The 10,084-nt window shown below is 44.4% G+C and overlaps 2 long non-coding RNA genes and 1 pseudogene across 2 annotated transcripts; all 3 read left to right on the top strand.

Annotated features, from left to right (window-relative positions):
* Nucleotides 1-627: 627 nt before the first annotated feature.
* LOC123107432 (uncharacterized) lies at nt 628-1,083 on the top strand. The gene is made up of 3 exons (XR_006451674.1): nt 628-657; nt 777-900; nt 1,014-1,083. It is a non-coding gene; the product is annotated as an uncharacterized lncRNA (long non-coding RNA).
* A 1,502-nt stretch (nt 1,084-2,585) lies between these two features.
* LOC123107431 (uncharacterized) lies at nt 2,586-3,041 on the top strand. The gene is made up of 3 exons (XR_006451673.1): nt 2,586-2,615; nt 2,735-2,858; nt 2,972-3,041. It is a non-coding gene; the product is annotated as an uncharacterized lncRNA (long non-coding RNA).
* Nucleotides 3,042-7,500: 4,459 nt separating this feature from the next.
* LOC123101465 (uncharacterized) lies at nt 7,501-9,844 on the top strand (annotated as a pseudogene).
* Nucleotides 9,845-10,084: the final 240 nt, after the last annotated feature.

Genomic DNA, 10,084 nt, shown 5'->3' with positions numbered 1-10,084 from the left:
TAGTAAAATGGTATGAACTTGTGTGCCATACACATAGCAGGTTGAAAAACTACCATTGTATTTGCATATACTGCTTGTGGCACAATTTTCTGAAAACATGTTGGTGGTCATTGGTCAACAAAAGTTTTCAGCATTCGGCACGGTGTTAATATTCTTGAATTTATCGTGCTTCTAGAGTTATAGATTTCCGAATAATTAGATGGTCAGCTATGCAATATAATATTCCCATAGTATTGAAATCTTCTGTTCTGCAAATAGTCCTTCAACAAACGGCACTTACACTTAATATGGGATACTCCAAATCCATAAGAGTAGGATATATCTGATATTTTCTCCATACAGAGTCGGCAGCGACTTGATTTATATTTTCCGCTACTTGTCAATATGATGGCCCGTTGTAAATAAATGAGGCCTGGCCATCACTTATACTTGGGATCTACTTTTCAGTGATAGCTGTATTGACTAAGGTACTATTTTTTCTTTCTTAAAGATTGATTTCTTCAGTGGTGTGTGTTTTATTTTACAGTTTTGATAAGATTCCATTGCCAACACACTTTTTTTCTTGACAGGGAACTACGACGGGCTTATGCCTACTGAACTATATTCGAAACTATCAGAGTGTATAGGAGATTAGAGCAGATTACAGCAGCCTTAAAGGTAAAATGATCTGACCATTTTTTTCCCACAATACACAGGTAGTACATAGTAATAGCCCTCTTAATAATTCCTATATAAAAGTATGATCTAAACATTTTGTTGAGTTGTTTTTGCACCAGATTGTTGGCCATTAACGGTTATCCATGGCACTAAAACTACTTGATCTCAATACATTCACCTCACAACACTTGTTGGCGAAAACATGTGCTATAGCACCAAAGAAGTTGAGGTCAAATTAATGAGGTGATAGCTAAACTCCTTAAACTGGATATATTTGTGTTTTGTTTGCTTCAAGTATATAGACATATATTCCTTGATCAAAACTCAATGACACTGCTACCACTAATTTGCTTCAGGTCATCGACTTGAAGATTGATAAATATGGTTCTGTTATTATGCAGGAGTTGTGTGATCTGAGGAGAAACTATTCTCATGCAAATCGGATAATTGTTGTAGGAATTAAAAGGCACATGATTGTACTGTTGTTCTGGGATTTCGTTTCTCACGTTCCTCGACCCTAATGTCTACATGAGATGCGAGTTCAACGGATAAAGGAAATAACATTACTAATAGAATGGTAGGTAGAATCACGGTGATTCATACAAAAATTCACTTAATTTATCATATAATGAATCATATAATTTATCAGCTGCCTCAACGGCTCACACTTTTGCAAGTCTTCATATTTTAGAAAATACGAGTGAATTTGATAATTGGATCAAATGCAGTTATATGTCTTGTACTTGCTTTGGTTGAATCTGAAATTTTGTCAGAAACATAATGAACCACTTAGATATATAAAGCATTGATCTGTGCAGAACTGAGAGATGTTGTGTTTTTACAGTTCTTACGTTGTTGATTGAATTTTCTTATCCCACATTTTTTTCTCAAAGGGAGTTTACCGTGTGCGGGGGCATATCTCTGTTCCTTTGTATGGTTGTTTAACAATTTGTGAAATACTTGTAGTATGATAATCTAGATAGTGGGGATATGTTACAGAAAGTGCTGTGCCTGGCCTCACATGTACATGATTTGGTTTATCATTAAGTGCTCTCTTTCCCACTAAATTTCACATTTGCCATCTGAAAAAAAAATCCACATTTACCTGATTTCAAGTTCTTATGGACCTTATGGTAAAGTATTTAAGTAATTTTAGTCGGCTCAAAAGGCTCCAAGCTTCTTTGTCTATCATTTCCTGTTCAAAACTGACAACGGGACTTTGTGAAGCCTTTCAGTTTGTCTTTGTTTCAGTTACTTTACCATTCCGTCTTGATGCCTGAACTATGTGAACATTGTTAGCTTAGTAAAATGGTATGAACTTGTGTGCCATACACATAGCAGGTTGAAAAACTACCATTGTATTTGCATATACTGCTTGTGGCACAATTTTCTGAAAACATGTTGGTGGTCATTGGTCAACAAAAGTTTTCAGCATTCGGCACGGTGTTAATATTCTTGAATTTATCGTGCTTCTAGAGTTATAGATTTCCGAATAATTAGATGGTCAGCTATGCAATATAATATTCCCATAGTATTGAAATCTTCTGTTCTGCAAATAGTCCTTCAACAAACGGCACTTACACTTAATATGGGATACTCCAAATCCATAAGAGTAGGATATATCTGATATTTTCTCCATACAGAGTCGGCAGCGACTTGATTTATATTTTCCGCTACTTGTCAATATGATGGCCCGTTGTAAATAAATGAGGCCTGGCCATCACTTATACTTGGGATCTACTTTTCAGTGATAGCTGTATTGACTAAGGTACTATTTTTTCTTTCTTAAAGATTGATTTCTTCAGTGGTGTGTGTTTTATTTTACAGTTTTGATAAGATTCCATTGCCAACACACTTTTTTTCTTGACAGGGAACTACGACGGGCTTATGCCTACTGAACTATATTCGAAACTATCAGAGTGTATAGGAGATTAGAGCAGATTACAGCAGCCTTAAAGGTAAAATGATCTGACCATTTTTTTCCCACAATACACAGGTAGTACATAGTAATAGCCCTCTTAATAATTCCTATATAAAAGTATGATCTAAACATTTTGTTGAGTTGTTTTTGCACCAGATTGTTGGCCATTAACGGTTATCCATGGCACTAAAACTACTTGATCTCAATACATTCACCTCACAACACTTGTTGGCGAAAACATGTGCTATAGCACCAAAGAAGTTGAGGTCAAATTAATGAGGTGATAGCTAAACTCCTTAAACTGGATATATTTGTGTTTTGTTTGCTTCAAGTATATAGACATATATTCCTTGATCAAAACTCAATGACACTGCTACCACTAATTTGCTTCAGGTCATCGACTTGAAGATTGATAAATATGGTTCTGTTATTATGCAGGAGTTGTGTGATCTGAGGAGAAACTATTCTCATGCAAATCGGATAATTGTTGTAGGAATTAAAAGGCACATGATTGTACTGTTGTTCTGGGATTTCGTTTCTCACGTTCCTCGACCCTAATGTCTACATGAGATGTGAGTTCAACGGATAAAGGAAATCACATTACTAATAGAATGGTAGGTAGAATCACGGTGATTCATACAAAAATTCACTTAATTTATCATATAATGAATCATATAATTTATCAGCTGCCTCAATGGCTCACACTTTTGCAAGTCTTCATATGTTAGAAAATACGAGTGAATTTGATAATTGGATCAAATGCAGTTATATGTCTTGTACTTGCTTTGGTTGAATCTGAAATTTTGTCAGAAACATAACGAACCACTTAGATATATAAAGCATTGATCTGTGCAGAACTGAGAGATGTTGTGTTTTTACAGTTCTTACGCCGTTGATTGAATTTTCTTATCCCACATTTTTTTTTCAGATGCCGCAGCAAAGAAAATGCTCTCAGCCTTGGACGATCCATTCAGTCGATTCTTGAAACCATTACCTTTTCTGAAGCAAGACTAGCTAGCACCCAAGGTGCCCTGGCAGGTGTAGGTTTATCCATTGGCTACCCGTTGGAGCATCACTTGCGGTGCTCTTTGTAATGTCACTTGGTGGGTTTTGTAGAAGTGACTGTCTAGAGACGTTTTATCTTGATAATTGACAACATAAGAGTGCAAAATATTTGACAGCAGATCGCTTATGGTAAGACCTAGCTATTATCAATAATTTTAGTCCATTAAATGCGGTCTTAGTGAAAGGGTGTTCCTTTATCATGGTTGAAGGTTGCATGACTTCTGCTAGGTGTTTTGATACTTTTCGGTCTCTACTTGAATGTTGCGTACCTAATTTTTTAGTGGCCAACAATCTTGCATGGTTGGCTGCTGCTGGCTTGTATGTGTGGAAGGCAGTTGTTCACGGCAGACCAGTGAGCGGCGGCGGGTGGGCGCCACCACATGGTGGTTGGAAAGTAGGCTTCGTGGCGTTCAACCTCGGCCACCATCATACCACGATCTCGGCCCACCCGGAAAGTCGGATGAAGAGGTGGTGGATGGTGAGGACCAATCATTATAGCTGCTGCTCCATTACTTCCGCTCCTCGAAAAGCTCCCTGAGCCCGACCAACAATGGGATCTTCCTCTGAGGTTCACGCTACTCCTTGTCCAGACTGATCCCGGAGAGGAGAACAAGCCTCCAAGCACGTGCTCGTAAACTCCATGCCGACCGCTCCAAGCGCCCCTGCTTCGTGTCTTCGAGGCAGGCGCTAAGATAGCCTTTGCAGCGAGCTGTGGTGTGTGGACTCTGCGGCGAGATAGGATTCATAATCCTTTTCCGTGGTGAGATAACCCTGCCACCACTCATATACCATTGCATATAAGTGAATCTGTTTTATAGAAATCAATCTTGCACATTGGTTAGCTCCGTAATTTCTTTTATTCCGTAGCAGACTGAGTTGCTCACAGCCTATTTGCTGGAACGCCAATGAGGAGTCATTTTTCCATCTCCACAAATATTCTTGGTCTCTTCAAATTAATTGCTTCTTAATCCAACTACCATTTTCAAGATTAGTTCGTTTAAATAATATTTATTTTTGTACCAGTGTTGATCAAGTAGGTTATTATTGTGAGGAATCAGCAGTAGGATGCACATGTATTTGTTTCTTGCCACTGGTTGCAAAAGCCTAAAAAATGATATGTTTTATTCACCTCTTAACAGTAATACGAGTATTTTGTTTATTTCCTACTCCCTTTTAGTGATTACTGATTAGTCACTCTTAAAGGTGAATGCATGTGTATAATAGGTGTGTCATCTGTCATGGCTGCATTTTGCGGCCCCTGACTACGGGAAAGTAATCTCCTTTGGATGATTTGTATTTTTTTCCTGGAATTTGTACTTAGATAGCACCTTCAAGGAAGGAAGGAAGGAAGGAGATTGAGGTCGGCACCTCCTGAAGGCATGCATGCTCTCCACCGAGAGAGGGAAGGGCATCTTTTTCTTGGGTTGCAGTTTTCACCTTGTTGTTGGGTGAGGTGAATCATGATTTCTCTCCTCCCGCTTCATTTTTTAGAGATATTGAACTATATTTTCTGTTTTGTGCTCATGAATTGCATACTTGGAGGTTTATTCGATTTAGAGATATCACACACACACACCCACCCACACACACGCACGCGCACGCACACGCACGCACGCACGCACGCGCACACACGCACCCACACGCGCGCGTATGCGCGTGCACACACTTACACACACACACACACACTTACACACTTATGATCTATAAGAGAAGCTGCGATTTTGGCAATAGATGCGCGACAAAGTAGTGGTTAGTGTTGGGTTTAATCAATTATCAAATGTTTTGCCAATAATAGAAAATTACCTTCCTCGTAAATTTATTGTCCTTCTGTTTCATGGTCCAGCTGATTCGTTGTTTGTCAGAGCTCTTGTGGATAATTAGACATGGGGTTCATGGCAAAATTAGGACAGACTGAAGGCAGCAAATTCCGCGTTGGCCGTGCACTTTGAGGAGAAGACATTGTCTTTGTATAAGTGCCCCTACAATCATCTCTTTACAGCAGAGATAAGGCCTTCAGGTAATTTGTGATGATCTTTTTAGCATTCTTAATTGATGACATTTCTGAAGGGAGATGATCCTCAGCATTTCATAGTTATTTTTTGTACTGTTGTAATCTCAAATTTCACATTCAAACTTAACTTGTTATCAAATAATTTTGAAACAAAATCTTACTTTTACCTGCCCTCCACAGAACCAAAGGTTCACGAGGACTTTTGTTGCTCTAATGCTTCTTCGATGACCATCTCGCTGTTCGCCCTTGCAGATAGATATGGCCGCATAAATCGCATCGATGGATCCAGTCCTTCGCTAGGTCCAACCTACCCCGCACCAGCCTCAAGCACGCGAGACACTGTTACCTTGTGTTCTAACTGGTTACCACAATCAAATCCATTTTTGCCCAGTTAAATTAGTTAGCTCATTTTGTTGATAACTGAGTTGCATTAGTAATATATACTGAACTGTCTTTGGCATTCTGTTTTGCAATATATTCTAATTTTCAGGATTTTTGCTACATTTTTGGTGTAGATTTTAGGGACATTAATGTAGTGCTAATGCCTTCCGTGCAGGTTATTCAGTCAACGCATATTCTGTCTTTTGGCATGTGTATGTTTGCTCTTGTGCTCATGTTGTAATCGTGACCTGTAATCAGTCCATGATCCTTGTGTAACCAGAAGTTGGGCATAACTGCATTGTTACTGAGAAGATGTGAATATTAACTTAGGGATCGGAGCTGAAGCTCTAGCCGATAGCAAAGATATGAAGTCTGTGCTCTGTCTTATGTTTGCAAGTATATTGATGTAACTTCACATCTTGCCCCCGTATTTGGCAGATGCTTCAGAATGGAGCCACTCCTATGTTTACTAACGATGTAATCACACAACATGAATTTTCCGTTTTTGTGATCAGAAATTTTGCCAAGAAACTTGTTGGATTAACTACGGTTTTGTCCTATTTACTACTAGCATTTTTATTCTTATCTCTCAACATATTCTTGCCCCTATCTAGGACAGTCGGAAGAAGAGAGCTTCGACTGGGAAACAACGTGTTGAAGCAATACCTCTTGTTAAACCACCCAAAACCAAAGATAGATTGCGAGAGGCCTGTTGTGTTTAGTAAGAAACTTGGCGTAAAATATCCAAAATATCAGGAACACTATGTATTGGGCAGACCTGAAATACCAATATAAATGTATCCAATTTTCCTACGATTCCCTTACTCGCCCATGGACGTGGACCACATCTCTGGCTTTGCAAGTCCAAGGCTCCAAGTTAGGCGTTATTTTTCATGAAGTTTCTATCGATTTCTAATCAAAATATTTCTATTAGCGTAACCCTACCTGGCGACCTCCATCAGCCGGAGGCATTTCTGGAGTCAAGGCAAGCATGTTGACCAATTGACGTAAATGTGCAATGTAAATTTACCTCGGCGCTTTGTTTTTGAATGTGATGGGCGTTGTCTGATACGTCTCCTCCTCACCATAAATTTACATAAGATTAGATTAATGATAAAAGACCCGTAGCAATGCACGGGCATTGTACTAGTTGTGTTGGGAATCCAGTAGTCGGTCCATGTTGCAATGGAAGTCCCATCCCCAATTCGATGGATTAGCCCAACCTCAAGAGCTTTTATACCAGCTACAATTGCTCGCCATGTCGTAGAAGCACGGGCATGAACTAGAGATTTTTCACGATGCATCATACTACCCAATATAGTGGGTTGTATTTAGTTAATCCAATGGTCAATATGGATCGATCAAATTTTCGCTTTAGGATATATTGGTAATTCTATGTTAGGGTTATATTAGTTCTTTCTTAATTGCATCCTATCCATGCTACTCGAGTCGTCCGCCATTATTGATGCCACGCGAACCCAAAATCTCTGCGCAGTTCGCCGGCACAAAGACATCGGTGCACTCTGCGAACCCCCTCGCGTGGAGGCACGAGCGGGTCCGCAGCACACTTCACCGTGGTTCCCTCGGGTTGTGGGCTGCGGCGATGAGGTCGTGGCGGCGTGGTTCGAGTATCAGGCGCGGCCCCGGGCTCGCAGGCAAGAGCGTCAGACTCCTCCTGTCGAAGGGGCTCGCAGGCAAGAGCGTCACCGAAGAATCAGAAGTGTGCAAGGAGACCGACGTGGAGGACCTATTGTACCGCGTTCCCATCTTGATCCCGTCCTCGTGGAGATCTGCTCGCCATGGTCTCTGGAGGAAGCGATGACGTCCGTCGCGTCGTGCCGTGATGAGGACGACGACATCGTCGAGAACCCAACACCAAGCCAAGTGCAATGCCGTCTTCGGCGCTCGTTCAGCCTTGGAAGCTTTGGTCCGACAGATGCTGAGCTCATGGAGTTCGCCACCGACATGTAGGCCCTTCTCTGCCGGCCGGGCATGGACGGCGGCAACGAGGAGGAACCGTTTTGCATGGAGGCATTGGGTGTCATCGAGCCGATGGACGTAGAAGACGGCGGGCGAGTTAAGCTGGAGATCGATGCCATGCGAGCGTGCGGCCTCCAGCAGAGCCCAAGGTTTCCCGCGACATATGCTCGAGATCGATTTCGACCTTAGGCAACAACGAGTGAATTGCAAAAAAACATCGACACTTCAGGTAAGGTTTGCAGGAACCACACATTTGCGAAATTGTGTCAAAAATCACTAATTTTTTTGCAAGAAACACTAGTTGGCGGCTTTGGTTGTTTTGACGACGATTATGACAGGTGGGTCCCGGAAATGATGACGTAGCGTAACTGATGATGCTAGAGGTCGTTAGAGATACTTTTTTTTTACCAAAAACTCCCTCACTTCTTCAAAAAAAAAGAAAAAACACCCGTGGTCAAACTAAAAATAACACCCCTGCACATAGGACGGTCGGACCTTGCCTCCGTTGGCGCCGAGCCCCAGCTTGCTCTTTGTGCCGGTGCGCAGCTCCCTCTCTCTCTCTCTCTCTCTCTCTCTCTCTCTCTCTCGCACGAACGAAGGTAGAAGAAAGAGGAGACACATGACACGGTGGTGTTTTTCCCACGCACATACGCCTGCCGCAACGACGGTCTTTTCCTCGAGCAACAACTCTGAGCCACACGCACACGAAAGACTACCAGAGACTACATCTTTCCTAGCTCCTCCCCACACTACACAACACCAATACATGGCTTATATAGCTGGACTCACACCAGGCCAGTGGCCGCACACACCACTAACTCACGTACACACGTACCACACCGGCCACTACCACATGACCCGGCCACTATGTTGGCACTAACCACCTGCAACTAACTCCTTGGATCCCTCTATGGGGACGCCAACTAACTGATCCATGCAACTCGCACATGCATGGCCCAGCCGCTGCTCTCGGCCAGCACATCAACATTGCGCCAACTGACCAAAGGCACGACGCAAGTCCCGGCAGCCCACTCACGCGGCCGGACGACCAGCCTCCATCCTGCATGTCAAGATCATTCATAACAGCCTCCGCTGCCGGCCTCGGGCCGTGCACCTCTGGATCAGGAACATCGGACCAAACCGAGCACCGCCATGGCCGTCGCTTGTCGTTGACGTGGTTGGAGACAACCACGAGCTTCAGCATCATGTGCATCCGCCTCGCCCTGTCTCCCTCTCACTCCTGCTCCATTAACTGAGCCAGGGACACGCCATAGCCGTCGGCAGCGACCTTGTTCTCCAACCTTGGTCATGGCGCACCACCATCAAATTAGCCACCGGCAGACTCCTTCGGTCCTCATCCTAGACACCGTCTGGTCCGCAGAGTCAACGCCGACCTACTGGACATCCCAGCGTCAAGCTCCGCCTCCTCCTGCGCCATCGCCGACAAGCTCCGAGCCCCGGTGGTCGTCGTTGTTTCTCAACTCGTTGTTCCATGCTACCTCGCCTTGTCCGAGCACGCACACGGCTCGTGGTGCGTCTTCTCTGGTCCGCTAGCGACCCGTAGTGCTGCAGCCTTCAAGCACGTCCCGGCGTCTGCAGCAGGAGGCCGACGCCGAGCCCCTCAAGGTGCCAGCACGCACGGGCACCGGAAGCCCGGGTCCGAGCTCGCGGGCGCGCTGCCCGCCGCCGCCCTTGCCCCAGCTGGCCGCCAGCGGATCGACCTCCATCGCCCCCGCCCTGCAGCATGGCCGACTGGCCGCGGCCGGCACGGCTGCAGCTCGCGGCCGCCAGCGCTGCTGCTCGCGCCCATCCGCGGCCACCGTGGCTGATGCTCACGCTTGTGCGCGGCCACCGCGGCTGCTGCTCCGGTGTCACGCTCCCCCAGCAGCCTCGCCCCCGCAAAAGCTGCTGCTGCTAGCCCTCAAAAGCTGGTACTGCCGGTGCTCCGGCGCCCGCGGCAGCTGCTGCTCCGGTGGGGAAGGGGGCAACGCTAAGGGCAGGCCATGGCATGTTGGCTGGAGAGAAGACGCGAGGAGGAGGGGGCTGATTGCTTTTCAAGTTTTTGAAGA

Source organism: Triticum aestivum, chromosome 5A, assembly GCF_018294505.1.
Source record: "Triticum aestivum cultivar Chinese Spring chromosome 5A, IWGSC CS RefSeq v2.1, whole genome shotgun sequence".
In the NCBI taxonomy this organism is placed as follows: Eukaryota; Viridiplantae; Streptophyta; class Magnoliopsida; order Poales; family Poaceae; genus Triticum; species Triticum aestivum.
The sequence above is the reverse complement of the archived record's forward strand: the minus strand, read 5'-3'. Positions and strand labels throughout refer to the sequence as shown.